At 41.4% G+C, this 17,886-nt stretch overlaps 1 protein-coding gene across 6 annotated transcripts in view; it reads left to right on the forward strand.

Annotated features, from left to right (window-relative positions):
* PDZD2 (PDZ domain containing 2) overlaps window positions 1–17,886 on the forward strand; it is a 307,796-nt gene that overhangs the window by 155,038 nt on the left and 134,872 nt on the right. The gene's annotated exons all lie outside the window — the stretch shown is intronic.

Consider the following 17,886-nt stretch of genomic DNA (forward strand, 5'->3'; position numbering starts at 1 on the left):
AGACAAAAAAACCAAAACCCAGTTCCCAGTTTCTGTGCTCATTCATAGCCAACTATGGGTCTGACTATTGCCAGTTGTGTGATATGGATGGACATTGCTGACTAGGGAAGCTATTGGTTTCCAGCCTGCTATTTAGTTTCTGAGATCTGCTTCGTAACTGTATTCTCATGACTTGATGGTTTTCTTATACAATTGCCTGTTGCTCCTTTAAATAAGAAAACCCAAAGTTCTTCAAGTGAATCTTGGCATGCCTTAAATGAGACTGTTACTTTTCTCAGAGCCAAATCTTAATCTACTGGAATTCAGTTGGAGTTTTGCTCTTGACTTCTTTGGGTTTAGGATTTGGCCTTTAGAGTAAACATTAGAGGTTGCTACTGATGTTTAGTATAAGAAGATCCTTTTTATATTTCACCTCGAATAACATATCCAGTGATTATCCCCAGCTAGTTTATTACTAGGAAATTGTATGGTGTTTAGAACATTTTCACCTCTGACTAAATTTTACTTATATAATTCTGTTTATACTGCACCCCACTTTATGATGATAAACGCATAACTATGGTCACATCTATAACAGGTATTCTGTGAAGCCTGAAAATAAAAGGTTAATCACTGACCTTGTGCTGGTAAGGAAAGTTGAAATCAAATTAAATACAGTAAAAATTGAATGGGAACAGAGTTTTAAAGGGCCTTTGAAAAAGTGTGCGTGAAACAGGCAACTGCACAAATAAAGTCCTGCTTGCAGGTACAAATATGAGGACTGTTCAGTAAAATGGGAACGCACAAGTATTGCCGATACAGTTAAAGAGACTTCTTGATTATTTGATCCTCTGAGTTTGAACTACTGTGAATTTTAATTGATTTATCAACCACCTTAGAGAGAATTTTAAAACTGCTGGAAATATTTAAAAAAAATCATATGTACTTTTCACTACTGATTCAGATTGCTTGCTTCTTGCATCCCGACTCCTCTTCAATGAAGAAAATAGACTGAGAACCTTGGAGTTTTCCCTTTTAGTTGTAATACGCTTGTATTGATATGTACTTAGGGACTACACCTGTAAGGGCTGAGCTAACCAGGCAAAAAGTTTGGGTGGTGTGCTCAGAAGAAGCACGTGCTATGCACAGCCAGTTAGAGCTGATTCACAGTAAAGCAGATCTCTTACAGTGCCTTTAGCACAGACTCCTCACTGAACACTACACTTGATGTCTGGGTTGTAAACATCCCCAGAGGAATTTTTAAATCCAAATATGAGCTCTTGTCAGGATAATTTAAAAAGAAATCATGGAAACATTTCTATTGATCTTAAATTATGTGAAGTGTTCTTTTTAACTAGGGATGTGAATGGTTAACCAGTTTACCAGTTACAGTTAACTAGCAGGGGCTGGAGCAGCTTCCTGCTCAATGTGGGTAGGGGAGGGCTGCTCGAGCCTGGAGGGGTCTAGGCGGTTGCACCAGCCCAGCCTGGCTGGGGGGGGGGGGGGGGGGCTGGAGTGCACCTCCTCCCACCCCGGTTTAAGGATTAACCAGTTAAACATTTTAACATTTAACTGGTTAACTGATTTAACAGGATTTTACATCCCTATTTTTAACCAAACCTAAATTTTTCGTTTTAGTGGACCTGATCATTATCCCAATAGTAATAAATAATCTTTGTTCCATACAATCTGCTACAGAAAAAAACTGCATATTTTTTGGCCCACAGCAATTTCAAACAAAAACCTTTTCACACCAAGTGCACTAGGAGGATATGAGCACCTCAGGACGCATTGGAAATAGGTTGGCCATGTGCTTCAGATGGAAACTGATTCCATCACCAGAGTAGATATAAGATGGACACCTGAAGGGAAGTGAAGACGAGGCTTCCCTAAAACAGCATGGTGAAGCTGTGGAAGCAGAGCTTAAAATCTGGGGCCACGAGCTAGGAAATAATTGAAGGGCGTGGAGGAGCTTTGTAGCTGCCCTAAACACCAGAGGCACAAGGGGAAAATGGTGATGATGTGTGCGCAACTGATTGAAAGACTGTACTCCAGAGTAGTTATCAGTGGTCACCTGTGAGGCTGTGTCTATTTGGGTCACAGAGAGATCTGGAAATACTCGGTATTTTCATTGATGACTTGGATAATGTTTATAAAATGTATGAATGACGGGCTAGGAGCAGCAGCTGTCTTTTTGGAGGTTAGGGTTAGAATTCAAAAGGACTTTGACAAATTGGAGAGTAGGCGTGAATCCAACAAGATGAAATTCAATAAAGACAAGTGCAGAGTGCTTCACTGAAGGAGGAGACAACCCAAAGGCAAAGCTACAAAGTGGGGAGTAACCTTAGTTACATTTTGCATATTTGATTTTTTCTTTCTCAGTGAATTACTTTGCCTTGTCTTGATTGAATTTCATCTTGTTGAATTCAGGCCAACTCTCCAATTTGTCAAAGTCCTTTTGTACTGCTGAAAAAGATATGCAGGAGGATCATAAATTGAATATGAGTCAATAATGTGTTACGATTGCAAAATGGGTTTGTATCATTCTGGGAGTATTAACAGGAGTGTTGTATGTAAGACATGCGAGGCAATTTTCCTGCTCTACTTGTCTCCATTGAGACCTCATGTGAGGTACTGTGCCCAAATCTGGGCACCACGCTTTAAGGAAGATGTGGACAAATTGGAGAGAGATCAGAGGAGAGCTAAATAAATAAAAGGGGAAAGCCTACCTGACCAGTAAAGAAAGATTAAAAATCCTGGGTATGTTTAGTCTTGGATAATAAACACTGAGAAGGAACAGGACTGTTCTATAGCGGGCAATTATCAATTGTTCTCAGTGTCCAGTGAAGGTAGGACAAGAAATAATGAGTTTAATCTGCAGCAAAGGAGACTTCAATTAGATATTGGGAGGAAAAAAACCTTTCTAACTATGAGATAAGCTAAGCTCTGGAATACATTTCCAGTGGTGGTCATGGAAACCCCTATTGTTAATGGGTTAGACAAACACAAGTTAGGGATGGTCTAGATCAGGGATGGGCACTAATTTTCATGGGATGGGGGCACCCCACGAATTTTGGAAGTCATCATGCGCCACACATTTCTGCTATATAAGAGGAGATATGGGGAAGGAGTTTTGGTGCAGGGGTTGGGCTGTGGGAGAGGGTGCAGAGTCTGTCCAGGAGGTACTCACAACAGGAGGCTTCCAGTTGGTGGTGCAGTAGGGCTCAGATATACTGCCTGCAAGCTGCTGCTGGCTTATCTGTTTGCACCCTTGGGGGGGGGAAGAGTTCAGCAGGTTTCCTGTCCATGTGCTGCCTGCACCTGCAAGCATCACCCCTGCAGCTCCTATTGGCCAGTTTCCGACCAATGGAAGCTGTGAGAATGGCATTCAGGGCAGAGGCAATGCATGTAGCTGCCGCCTCCTCCTTCCTTCCCACCCCCAAACTCCACTAGGAGTGCACAGAGACATGCCGGCAGCTGCCAGCCACTGCCATGTCAAGCAGGCAGTCTGCCTGAGTGCTCGACTGTGCTATAGGCCTTTTAGCAGCCCCGAGTTCACGAGAGGGCAGCCAAAGAGTTGCACATGGCTCTAGAGCTGCAGGTTGCCAACCCCCTGTTCTGATACTTTTCTCAATTATTGAGTCATGATAAGCTGGACAGAAATGTTAGATGGACCAGATCCAGCCCATGAACTGTATTTTGCCCACTCTCCATCTAGATATACTTGCTCATGCCTCAGCACAAAGATCTGGACTATATGGCCACTGAAAGCCCTTCCAGCTGTACATTTTTATGATTGTGGCATATATATCATTAATGACATTAGGTCAGTAGTGTGCCACTGCCAGAGGACAGTAATAAAAATACTAAAATCTGGGCTGTAGTTCATTTTTTCCTCTCCTTTTGGTTACTGAGTGATTGACTTATAGTTACAGCCAATACATTTAGACAGATGAGAAACAGATTCTCTTTGTCAAAAATTCCTTTTGTGTGTCTTTGCTTAAGGAATGCTTTTAATGCTTGGCTTGAGAATAATTTAATTTTTTCTGTTCAGAAGATGATCAGTTTATATCCCATTTTTATGTTAATGCAAAGTTAAAATGTCTGTAAAGTTCAATATAGGTCTTTTTTGCACATACAATTTGTATGATGCTTAACACAATGTGCTTTTATACTCTGTTATCTGTTCTTAATCTTACCATTTGTTCCACTATCATGGAAATGGATAGTGTCATGCATTTCTATTGTTTAGAAATGCATAATACTACCCAAATCTGCGACTGAACCAAATTCGTTCTAAAATGCATTCTTTTCAAACTATGGCTTATATGTATACTTTTATGTATTTCAATAAGTGTTACCTTGAAATGAATGAATAGTATATTGCATTACTAATATTTGAAACCTAGTGTAAATTAAGCAAGTACAGTTCATAGTATATAATTAAGTAGAATACCCTCCATAGATGTTACACTTCAAGAAATAGAACTAGCAGAATCTTATTTGAAGGATAAGGCAATATTTCACATTAATTGTGAATGCATAATTCATTTGCTGTCCCAAGCTCCAAAAATTATCCACCACACATATACACAGTTCTACAGTTGGGATATAACTGCCGACCTCAGTTGCTCATGCAATTCCATTGACCAGGTGATCTAGATGGGTACATCTAGACTGCAAGCTTCTTTCGAAAGAAACTTTTTCGGAAGAGATCTGCCAAAAAAACTTCTTTTGAAAGAGAGCGTCCACACAGCAAAAGCGCATTGAAAAAGTAATCTTTTTCAAAAGATAGTGTCCACACTGAATGGATGCTATCTTGCATTGAAGCTGTGATTACTATGGATGAGTGGCCACCAGGGCACCTGTGTTTTTCCTCTTCTTTCAAAAAAAACTCCCCCTTCCACATCTATACACGCCTCTTTCCGAAAGAGCTCTTTCGGAAAAGGCATTCTTCCTCATAGAATGAGGTTTATCAATGTTGGAAAAACCCCTACGTTCTTTTGATTTTCTTTCAAAAGAATGCAATAGCAGTGTGGACATAACTGTTTTTCTGAAAAAACTTCTCTTGTTTTTCCGGAAAAAACCCCCTGTAGTCTAGACGCACCCGATATGAGCAGGTTCGTGTCACTGTGCACCAGTGCTCCTGGAGGATGACCATAGAATGAAAAGACCCAATTCTGTAGTTTTACACCCATCTTTTTTATATATGTTTTAGTCCCTAGATCTTGTCCTGTCCCACTGCCCCAGGACACTGTATGACCATGAATCTCCAGCTAATGGCAGATGTGACTCTGATCTTCTGTTCTTTTTCTTGGGTGGGTTCCTTTGCAGGGCTCGCTCCCATTGTTCTTTAGTGAGCAAGGTGGTGCTGCCAGCTGGTCACTGAAACATACTCGAGTCAGGACTGATTCCATTGCACACATACCAACATTTGCATTTTTAAATGAGATTACAACACACACCTAACTTTAAACAGAGTACAGACATTATAAAATTTAAAATGGGGTTTCAGTTACAATATGGAGTCGCTTTAGTTACAATATATTAACAGTTTAAAATGGTATTTTAGTTGCAATATATTTTAAAAAAGTTACAAAAACATTGCAATAACAGATTCTTCAAAGCAATTCTTAACAGGTTACTAACAAGTTCATCCAAAAGCGATTAACACTTTCATTTGCAAAATTCCATTAATAAAAAAATTCCACAATTCACAAGGTTACATTATGTTATATTGGTAGATATAATTAATTGAAAGGGCAATTTCATTCTTTAGCCCTACATAGGATCAGATGTAAAATATGTTCTAAACCAGAGGTCGGCAACCCCCGGCCCACCTGCCACAAGCAGCATACAAGCTGATTTCCGGTGGCACGCACACTAGGAGCTCAACCCAGCCCTCCCATCGTGCAGCCGGGAGCTTGTGGTTCCCCACCCCTGCAATTAATAAAGAAAACATTGAAACCTTTTGTGTTGGACATAATATTTTACACTATTTAAAATGAAGTTTGATAAATGAACATGAGAGCGTTAAAATGCTTAATCTGTTTAATAATTTAAATTAAACTGTTCTTCCCACCTGCAGCACTAGCAAAATGACTTGGGCATAATTATGTAATTAACAGTGAGTTTTCATTAGCAACTGGTAGTCCGTGTAAAAGTTTGTATTGACCCAGGTGGTCCACAGTGTACGCAGTGGAAATAACCCATCTCCCCATCTTGGGGGAACAGCATGGCCCAGGGCAGGAGAGTTATATCTTGGCACACCACTTTGGAAAGGTTGTTGATCCCTGTTCTAAACTGTATGTGGATCTTAAAATTCAAGCATATACAAATTAACTAAAATCCTAGGAGGATTTAGATTCAGGGAAGGGAAACTTTTACATGCGCAGCTAAGTTTGGGGAGAAGCTGCAGAGCAGATTAGATGTAAGGTGTTGCAGCAGCCTCTGGACCCCAGTTGCTCCCTAGCTTCAGAGCCTAAACAACAACCTCAGAGCACTGACTATAGCAATTTTTAGTGTGCTAGTGCGAAACTAAGCTGGGAGAAGAGGTTTGCTCCAAAATGCTTTATAGACATACTGTCATGCCTCAGTCCCTATGGATCAGGTCCAATAACTACATCCCTAGTGGCCACAGTCAGTAACAACACCCCCTTCTTGAAGGACAGTGAGGTCCAGTAGCCAGAATCCGTAATCACTTCCTTCCCTCAGGGCAGTGAGGCCTAGCAGCCAGAGTCAGTGCATAGAGCCCTCGGACTGAGCTTTCACATATGAGCTGGAGGGGGGAACATGCTGCTCTTGCTTCCTGACACAAGCTCTGCCTGGAGCCTGAGCCTCTCAGCCCCTCTCCCTACACCCCAACCTCCTGCCCCAGTTCTGATTCCCTTTCTACCCTCTGAACTCCTTGGCCCCAACCAGGAGTACCCTCCTGCTCCCCACCAGCTGGAGCCCTCACACATCACCATGTCCCAACCCTAATACCTCTCCCTCCCTCTGAATCCCTCAGGTCTAGCCTGGAGCATCCTCCTATACCCCAAACTCCTCAGCCCCAGCCCAGAGCCTGTACCCTCTTCCTCACCTCAACTGCCTCCTGCCCACCAGACCCCTCATCCCTGACCTCACCCCGGAGCCCTTATCTCCTCTCACATCCCAGACCCTGCCATGAGACAGCCTGATGAAAATGAGCAACCGGGGGAAGGTGGGGAGAGTAATTAACAGAGGGAGGGAGGACAGAATAAGCAGGGATGGGGCCTCAGACAAGAGGCAGGGCAAGTGTGTTCTCTATTGTGTGAGTAGAAATTTGGCAACCCTACAAAGAAATTGAAGTTTTAAAGGCACTTTTAACATCTTAACTCAGAGATGTACAACAACACTGCCCTGCTTCCATCCTCCCAGCCTATGTAATTCTAGATGCCTTGACCCATCCTGGGCTATGTCTAGAATGCAAGCCTCTTTCGAAAGAGCCTCTTTCGAAAGAGAGCGTCTAGACTGCACGCGGAATTTCGAAAAAGCAAGCCGCTTTTTCGAAAGAAAGCACCCAGTGAGTCTGGATGCTCTCTTTCTAAAAAGCCTGTTTGCTTTCAAGAACGCCTTCTTTCAAAAGAGCACTTTCGAAAGAAGGCGTTCTTCCTCGTGGAATTAGGTTTACCACCGTCGAAAGAAAAGCCGCATTCTTTCGATTTAATTTCGAAAGAACACGGCTGCAGTCTAGACGCAGGTGAAGTTTTTTCGAAAAAAGGCTACTTTTTTCGAAAAAACCCCTGAGTCTGGACACAGCCCTAGAGACAAGCAAAAGAAATGGCAAAATTTACCAAGAGTGTGAAAGGACAGATGTGAGCTCTCCAGCTGGTGACTGGAGGTTAGGTAACAGCCTCAGGATGTTGACAGTGCTCAATGTGCCAAGAAATGTTAAAATAATGCCAAGGTTCAGACACAAACAAAATATGTCACAAACTCTATGCAGAGCTCATGCATCAGATTTCTCTTTGTGTTTCTAACCTGTTATGTCCTAGCTCATTACCCAGGTCTTGTCCACATTTCAGTCCCTTCAGAAAGATTCATTTCTCACATGTAAAGTTGTTGTTTCCCTTCCCCCAACCTTTGTCTTCCTGCCTGTCGATCCTTAGACTATGAGGTTTCTGGAACAGAGACTGTTCTCCAGGAGTGTTTCTGATGCACATCACACAGAATGGGTATTTTCCTGAACATATCGGAAGAATTTTGGGTTTGGTTTGTAATGCTAGCTTCTGGGAAGCTGGATAGGAAGCTAAGGATGTGAATGGTTAACCAATAAGGATGATGCTTACCACTTATGCTTAACTGGCAGGGGCTGAAGCAGCCCCCTACCCACTAGAGGTAGGGGACTGCTTCAGCATGTCGGGGACCCAGTGCACTGCAGGTAGAGGGCACTCCAGCCCAGATGGAGCAGCCCCTGGCTGTGGCGGGCCAGGCCCAGCATGTGCTAGGCGTGGAAGCTGCAGCCCAGTTGGAGCAGTCCCTGCCCAGGGGCTGCTCCACCTAAGCCAGAGCAGTCCTCCCCTCCACCCCCGGCCTGCCTGTGTTTAAGCAGTTAAACATAACATTTAACCGGTGAACTCATTAAATGGGATTTTACGTCTCTATAGGAAACCTGTTGGTAATAAAATTGTGGTCTGAACTAGCCTATGTTTCGTTCTGTGGTGTGCTTTGGGCCCTTGTGGGAACCGTTCTGAGAAATTGATCCCAAATGGTAAATGCTTTTTGTGCTACTCTGCAGGGAGATAGAAATGAAGGTTGGGAGCACTCCAAGGCATCCCCGCAAAAATACCCAGGGGTGTTTCCCATTGAATCATTATTTGGGGAGGTCTTATTAAGTCTTTTTTTGATGTTGCCTGCCTCCACTAATCACGTGGCAGCCTTTTTTTCCCACAGGTAGTTGATATCATGATAGTAGTGACTGTGTGCAGGCCTGTCGACTGGAGTAGGGCAAAGAGGGCAGATGCCCTGGGGTCCTTTAGAATCACTACCAGAGCACCAGGTGGCACACTCCAGACTCCCGCGCCATGTGCTCTGGCTTGTTCTGATGGCAGGCGGATGGGGCAGTCCAGGAAGTGCTGGGGGCTAGCTGCCCCAGCCCCACCCCTTCCATCCAAGGCCCCACCTCTTCCAGGAGTGTGGTGCCACCCCCCTTATTGCCCAGGTACTTGGAAATTCTGTCAGCCCCTCAACTATGTGCATTTCAGACCTCAGCTCTATTGCAAAGCTATTAAATCAAAACCATTAGTGATGGTGGATAAAATATTCTTTCCTGCCTTGTGTGGTGGTGGTGTGTGTGTTTGGGTTTTTTTTTTTTTTGCTGGAAGGATCAAAATACCTCATTTATGTACCCATGTTTTTTACGGACATATGATTATATCTGGTATCTGCTGCTCTTCAGAAAGGCTGGTGGATAAGAGGAGATCCTGCAATTTAATAAGTTTATTTAAACTGGATCCAAAATTTTTCAGTAGATCCCTTCTCCCTGTAGCATTCCTCTTTCTCTCTCTGCCTTCTTTTGTTGGGAGGTTTTCACCAATCCCAGAAGGCGTCTGAGTAGATACTCCAACACTGCCTGCCAGAGTCGTGGATCTAGGGGAGGTTTCCTTTCTCATTCTCTCGTAACGAGAATGAGGTTCTCTTGTCTCTTTGAATGATTGCATGCTCTTTGCTTCAACACAGGCAGCCACCAGGGGCAAGCTTCTGCCTTTGCAAAGGGGAAATTGTAGTCCTTCTGTGGCCCATCTTGAAGCTATAAGAAGAAATCACAGTGTGCAGAAAGCCTGCTTGCAAAGTTGACAATTGAGACAGGATGAACTGTCGTACTCTGAATGTCCTGAAAGTGTTAAGTCTAGCTAGATTTTGTCCTGCCTCAGAACAGGAAGCTGGACTGTTGAGGTCACTTCCAGCCTTTCATTTCTTCAGAGGGGTACCCGAGTTAGTCTGTAATAGGAAAAACTTAAACAACAAATTGTTTAGTAGCACGAGTAGAAAGCTCATGATACCATCTACATGTTTTGTTAGTCTTTAAGGTGCTACTAGACAATTTGTTGTTTTAAAGTTTTTCCTGATATATATTAGTGTCTAAGGTGCTAAAGGACTACTTTTAAAAAAAAAAAAAGTTATAGACTAACATGGCTCCCCCTTGGAGGCTTTTAAACATAACAATATTGTATACCAAGGTCTTCTGGACTTCAGTAGAAGCTCCAGTGCAAGAAGAAGCCACGGGAAAAGAAGACTTGAGGACTCCATCTGAGAAATCAATGGGAGATGAGAAGACCAGCAAATAGGCCAGGCGTGGGGAGTGAAATGGGAGGCGATTCAGAGAAAGGAATGTTTGGGTTAGCCATGGAACTGGCATAGAAGGGAATACAGCTCTCTGGCTATGTCTACACTCACGGCTTCTTGTGTGAGAAATATGCAAATGAAGCTGTGTGGAATATTCCTGAGCCTTATTTGCATACCTAATGAGCTACGCTGATTATTTTCAAGAATAATGGCATTGCGCAAGAGGGTTTTTCTTGCGCAAGAAGTGGCAGTGTAGACAGCTCCTTCTGGTGCAAGAGCTTCTTCTGCAAAAATTAGGAGGCATGCAAATGAGGCTCGGCGATATTCCACGCTTAGCCTCATTTGCATAATTCTTGCATAAGAAGCCGCAAGTGTAGACATAGCCTCTCTGCCTTGTGTTGGGGGAACGAAAAGATACTTTGCTTATGCCATCAGTGCATAAAGGCCCTTTGCCAATCCTGTTGTCTTTATGAAAACAAAAGAAGCTAATAATGATACAACAGTTGTATTAAGTCACAGTTTAATTATTAGGAGCTACCATTTAAAAATGCAATCCACCTGATTAAGAGACATCAGTGACTGAAAATACTCAGTGTACCTCACACATGTCAGACACTGGAAACTATTTACTGAATTCTTTGCAGATAAGTCATTTTTGGCACTTCATAAAGTTTGCTTCCATGTGTCCTAACTGGCTATGCTCCTAAATATATTCAGGAAGGACTTTTTCCAAATACATTAAACAGGGTTTTTAGTGTTTCTTTCTGTCTGAGTAACTCCGTATTTCAGTGACTTTCTCCCCCTCTCTCTTATTTTCTCCCTAATAAGCAATGAAAATATGCGACAGACACTAAATATAATTAAATTAAATATTGCATACATATGCAAAAGGAGTGGACAGTTGGTAGCCTGGAAAACCTCTTGATGAGCAACAAACTTATTTGCAGGTAGGTGAAATAAAGTTAGTCTGTATCAGTGTTTCTTAAACTTTTTCAGACCGAGGAACACCACACAATTTTTTTGAATGCGGAACACCAAGGGACAGGGAAAAGTGATTGAGCAAAAAAATCACCGGTGTGCCACATGACATATTTTAAGAAACACTGGTCTATATGGTCTTGGCCAATGCTATTCTATCAGGCAAACCAATAATCTTTTGTAAGCTTTGCACAGATATCATAAAATAACTATCTCAGCTGAATTGTCACAAGTGTTCTGATTGTTTCTATTGGCTGCACAGCTGGTAGCAACAGATGAAGCAGGGGAGGGGAGACATGGAGTATGGGCTATATCTACACAGCAGCGTTATTTCGGAATAACATTAGTTATTCCAAAATAACATAGTCTGTGTCCACACAGCAAGCATTTATTTCAACATAATGTTGACTCAGTGTCAAGCTGGAGGACTACTTACTCCGACTCTGTAACCCTCATTGTATGAGGAGTAAGGGAAGTCAGAAGAAGAGTGCTCTTTCTTGGACTTCCTGCTGTATAGACAGTGCCAAAAGCTGAAATAAGCTACTTTGATTTACGCTACACAATTGACGTAGCTCAGGTTGTGTAGCTTATTTTGGCTTTAGCCCTATTTTGTAGACTTGCCCTGAGAGAGAGTGTCTCAGATTTGAAGGCCAAAAGGGACCTTTGTGATCATACAATCTGACCTCCTGTATAACACAGGCCATGGAACTTCCAAACATAATTCCTAGAATATGGGTTCTCAACTTTTTGATTCTGAGGCTCCCCGCAACATGCCATAAAAATTCGCCAGCCCATCTTTGCCACAATAACTATTTTCCTCCGTATTCAATAGATTAAAAGCCAGGGCTGGCATTGGGATAGCAAGCAGAGCAATGGCTCAGGATCTGACACCACAGTTGGCCCCATGAAGCTAAGTTGCTTAGACTTCCGCTCCCATCTTGAGCGGCAGGGCTCAGGTTTTGGCTTTCTGCCATGGGCCCCAGCAAGTGTAACATTGTCCCTGCTCGCTGGTTTATTTTGGCGGGCCTCTTGAAATCTGCTCATGTAACCTACACACTTAGGCTGTGTCTAGACTGCAGGGTTTTTTCGAAAAAAAAGTAGCCTTTTTTCGAAAAAAGTCACCTGCGTCTAGACTACAGCCGCGTTCTTTCGAAATTAAATCGAAAGAATGTGGCTTTTCTTTCGACGGCGGTACTCCTCATTTCACGAGGAATAACGCCTTTTTTCAAAAGTGCTCTTTTGAAAAAAGGCACTATGTAATGCAAACTGTGCTTTTTCGAAAGAGAGCATCCAGACTGCCTGGGTGCTCTCTTTCAAAAAAGCGGCTTGCTTTTTCGAAAGTACTGGTTGCAGTCTAGACACTCTTTTTCGAAAGAGGCTTTTTCGAAAATATCTTTCGAAAAAGCCTCTGTCTAAAGAGGCTTGCAGTCTAGACGTAGCCTTAGTGTGGTTTACTGTCCAATGCAGTGGCACCTGGACACAGAAACAGCTAAGATCAAGAGACCTCTACAGCATGGGTTGGGAGACAGCTGGCTTTTAGGTCAGAGGGTAGAGGCTCCTATACTCAGCTCCAGAGATCCTAGGTTTAAATCTGCCCAATGGCAGTTACACTTGCAGCCCAGCTGCTGTCCTAGAGCATAGCTTTTAGGAAAAATAGGCAATCCTGACTTAAAAGTTGTCTATAATAGAGATTCCACCATGACCCTCAGTAAGTTGTTTCAAGGATTAAGTATCTTCACTGTCAAACATTTACACCTTATTTCTGGACTAAAGTTTGTCGAGCTTCAACTTCCAGGTATTAGACCATGTTATAGCTTTCTCTGCTAGATTGAAGAGCTTAAATATTTTTCCACATGTGAGATATTTGCAGACAGTTATCAAGTTACCTGTTATCCTTCTCTCTGTTGTTCTGAATAGATTAAACTAGATGAATCCATCATTATAAAGCATTTTTAAAAATCCTTTAATCATTCTAATGGGTCTTCTCTAAACTCCCTCCAATTTATCTACATCCTTCTTGAATTGTGGACCCCAGAGCTGAACACAGTGTTCCAGTGGCACTCACGGGGTGCCACGTATAAAAGTAAAATGATCTCCGTACTTCCATTTGAGAGTCCTCTGCTTATGCATCTCGGGATCACATTTAGTCTCTTGGCCTCAGCCATTGGGAACTCATGTTCAGCTGATTATCCACCACAATTGCCAGAGTCCATGTTTCCCATGATGGAGTCTCCCACCTGTAAGTAAGACATCCATTTGTTGTTCCTGGATTTATACAATTATATTTATCTGTATTAAAAGGTGTATTATTTGCTTGCTGCTGGTTCACCAAGGGATCCAGCTCACTTTGAATCAGTAATCTGTCTTCTTCATTATTGACCATTCCCACTTTTTTTTTTTTTTTTGGCTTTCTGCAATCTTTATCAGTGAGTTTGTTTTGTTCCAAGTCAGAGCCAAGAACCAATCCCTGTGTGACTATACTAGAAACGTAGCAGCTTGTTGACAATTCCCTGTTTACAAATACATTTTGATACCTATTGATTTTTAATCCATGTAATGTGTTCCATGTTAATTTTTTATATTCTACTTTTTAATCCAAATGTTCTGTGATACTAAGTCAGATGGTTTACAAAAGTCTAGGTATTGTACATAAGCCCTATTAATCAAACTTGTAATCTCATTAAAAAAAGATATAAAGTTAGACAGGATTTATTTTCCATAACCCTATGTTGATTGTCATTAATGACTTTGTCCTCCTTTAATTCTTGATTAATCAAGTCCCATATCAGCTGCTGCTTCATTATTTTGTCTGGGATTACTGACAGGCCTATAATTATCTTGGTTGTACTGTTTACCCTTTTAAAAATGGAAGAAAGCTAAAATTGTACCTATCTTTTGAACTTCCCCAGTGCTCCAAGACTCAAAAATCAAAATCTAGTGAGCTCCTCAGCTAGCTCTTTTAAAATTTTTGGGTACAAGTTATCTGGACCTACTGATTTAAAAGATGGCAAGTGTCCTCCAGAGATATCTGTGGAATTGAAAGAGTGTTATCACCATATGATGAGACTATCATCTGGTTTTCCCTCCCTATTCAGAACAGAAATATTTATTTAATATTTCTGCATTTTTTGCACTATTGATAATTTTACCATTTTCATCTAGTAATGGGCCAATACCATTCTTACGATTATTTTTTTTCTAATTGCCCTCATCTCTGCTGGCTATAGATTTTGCCTTCTGATTTATATTCATTACTATCAACTTCCTCTTTTTCCCATTTATTTTATTTATAAAATAATTTATTTTTTACAACTGCCTTTGTTTCCCATCTAAACTATGTCAGTTTTGTAACTAGCATAGTCTTCTTCATCAGTTGTATTAGGTATTATACATAAGCCCTATTATACATAAGCCCTATAGTGAGTTTGGATCTGTTTGGCCATCAGATGAGGTATTCATAAATGATTCCCAATTCTCATTCACATTTTTTTCTGCTAAAAATTCTTCCCTCCAGCTGATTTGGCTCATCACTGTTTTCAGCTTTGTGAAATTGTCCCTTTAAAGCATTATATAGTTGTGTATACACACACAGACTCTCTCTCTCTCTCTCTCGATTTAGACTTTATTCTGCTTGCACATTATAAATTTGATCAAATCTAGTCATGATCATTTGTTCCTAAGCTGCTGTTAAGTTTGTCATTTCCTCTTTAGCTGTTAGGATGAGGTCTAAGAAATAAATCCCCTATGTTGGTGGCAACACTTTTTTTATTAGGAAATTGTCACCTACAATAGTTCAGGATTCCAAGTATGTTTTAATACAGGCAGCATGAGACTTCCAGCGTATTTCATTCAGATTGAAGTAACCCATGTTCATGTAGTTTTTTCCTTTTACACGTTATAGATAGCTGCATGCTGTTACTCTCTGTGATTTGGAGATGTGTAGACATCCATCTTTATCTTGGGACATGGATCAATCAACATTCAAGATAGTTTTCTTCTGAGTTATGTGTGACTCAGACACAGGTAATGCCTGAGTTGGCATAGTGCCACTCCTGCTCCAGTCTTCCTAAGTAGGTTATAACCACTTATTTTAACGTTCCAGTCATGAAAATCATCATCTCACCAGGTTGTAGTAATACTAGAGTGCATTTACACTAATGTGCAATTCCAATTCCTCTTGTTTGTTTCTCAGACTCCTAGCATTGGGATATAGGCATCTGAAGAATTTTTCTCTTTTCATGTCCTTTCATTGCTTGATTAATTTTGTTCTTCCTAATAGATTATAAGGCTAGAAGGGCCCATTTTAATCAGCTAGGCTCACCTCCTGCGTAACACAGGCTATGGGAATTCTCTGAATTGGTATGGGGTTTGCAGACAGCTAATATAAAGGAAGTTGCAAGGAGAGTCCTATAGACACCAAGGCAAAATGTCTTGAGACTGGTTCAGTTTTTAAATGTTTGGGACATACACTTGAACCTCTTTAATCTGGCAACCCTGGGAAACAGGATATGGTTGGTAAAGCTTTTGCTGGGCCAGAGAGAGCGTTGCTGGGTCTGGACATGTGGGGGTGGGGTGCTTAGTTGCCACCCCACTCCCAGGGGCTCATGTGACTCTGCACTCCCTGCCACTCCCAGTCACTGCCCTTTTCCCCTCCTCCCCCCACTATGGGAGTGACAGGGAAAAGCCTTGGGCAGTGTGCAGAGCCACCTCCTCCTCTGTACCACAGGTGTTCCCAGATTAGGGACACTCAGAGAGGTTTATGTGTATGATCCAATTTCATGCTGGTGTATCTTAGGTTTAGTTTTAATTGTTACTCTTAGTTTTTCTCTTCTGTAAACTGTTGATGCTCTTTTGTCAAAGTTATTTTGGTCAACACACTTCAAAGTCCTTGCCAAGAAACCCCAATTTGAAGAAGCATCTGATCTTACTTCTTATAAACCTGATGATAGTCTTGCCATTTAGTTCAATTAGAAACAAAATGAAGATCAAAATATGGATTTAAGTAATTCTTCAGCGGTGGCATAAAATTTGACTACGAGTTCTATGTGAAGTGGGCATGTATTCTGTGAGCAGCAACTTTTCTGGGCTCCATCTGGTAGGTTGGATCGTAGTGTCAAGGAAAACAGGTAATTAGAAGGGAGGCATTGGTTTCACCTGGCCGGCAGAAGGAACAAGCTGGGGTTCTCCCAAGTAAATTACAGTTTGCAGGAGATGGGTGACTCAATTTTCTTTGCACAACAAGTTGTGATGTTGTCCATTTAAAGTCACATGCCGTTCAGCTTGCTCACAGTCAAAGGCTACTCTGTTACTGCCGTAACCTAGAATACATTGGAAGAGAGAGGCAATCTGTTTGCATTTCAAACGGTGTTGTGTGTGGGTTTTTTTGTGGGGAAAAGGCGCATGGAAGAAGACTGATGCTCATAGCAAAAAACTGAATTATGGAGTGATACTCACCTCAGCCAGTTTCTGTAAAGTTTGCTGTTACTTATTTCTAACTTTGCTTTTGAGAAGCCAGTCTGGCTTTGGGCTAATCACTTAAATCTGTTTGTTTCCTCATCTGCAGAATTGCGATAATACTGTCGACCTACCTACTCACAGGGATTAAGTAATGAGCTTTGAGGATGGAAAAGTGATACTGGCATACTGGAATTATTTGTTATCATTCTTGCTAAATCGATAGAGAGCGACATGTTGTTTATCATCTCACCACGGCTTCTAGGCTATCTCTGCTTTCCTTGATGTACATAATATACACCCACACCTTTTTGCGATGAAGGGACAAGCACAACCCAAGGCAGTTTTGAAGCGCAGATGAGCTTTTACAAGGCCCTGAAAAAAAATAGTAAGTGTGTGTCTGTTCTAATGACATGCAGAGAAATCAATGATGGTGGTTGTGAAAACAGTAATACAAATACCTGTTACTGAAACTTAACTTTAATTCTGATCTTAAAGGCTGGCAGATGATGGGCAGCTTAGATTTAAGCCCATTAATAATAAATCTAGTTGGAACAGTGTTTCTCAACCATAGAAGTTAAAGCACAATTAGTATATGGATGGGAAAATATAACCCTTGTAATATCGAAGCACAGAAAGATTAAGTGGCTTGTTCTAAGGCATTCCATGGGCACATGGCAGAATGAGCGCTAATACCCAAGTTTCCAGATTCCTAGTTCATGACTGTCCTATACAGTATTGCATACTGCCTTACCTCTTAGAGAATAGAATCGTAGGCTTGGAAGAGACTTCAGGAGGTTGAGTCCAACCCCCTACAAAAAGTAAGACCAATCCCAACTAATAGGTATCCTTTGAATTACTGGTTCTACATTTTGTGTATGTAGGTCACATGTGTGAAGTGGTAAATGTTGAAAATCTACAGTGATTCATTTAAATATTTGTAAGTATGACCAGAAGTTATATTGAATTGCTCATTGACAGTTGGTCAGAATTGTATGTTGGAAAAGTAACAATAACTGCTGGTGGTAGAGATTAGTTCACACTAGTCAACAAAATTATATAGTTTTGTCCATTTGATTTCAAATAATTAGTTTCTTCTGTTTAAATTTCTATGTCCATTTCCTTTTGTTTATTTCATAAATAGATCTCTGATCTTTTTAATGAGCTCTA

The sequence above is a fragment of the Pelodiscus sinensis genome, chromosome 6, assembly GCF_052426305.1.
Source record: "Pelodiscus sinensis isolate ZL-2025 chromosome 6, ASM5242630v1, whole genome shotgun sequence".
NCBI classification, from domain to species: domain Eukaryota; kingdom Metazoa; phylum Chordata; order Testudines; family Trionychidae; genus Pelodiscus; species Pelodiscus sinensis.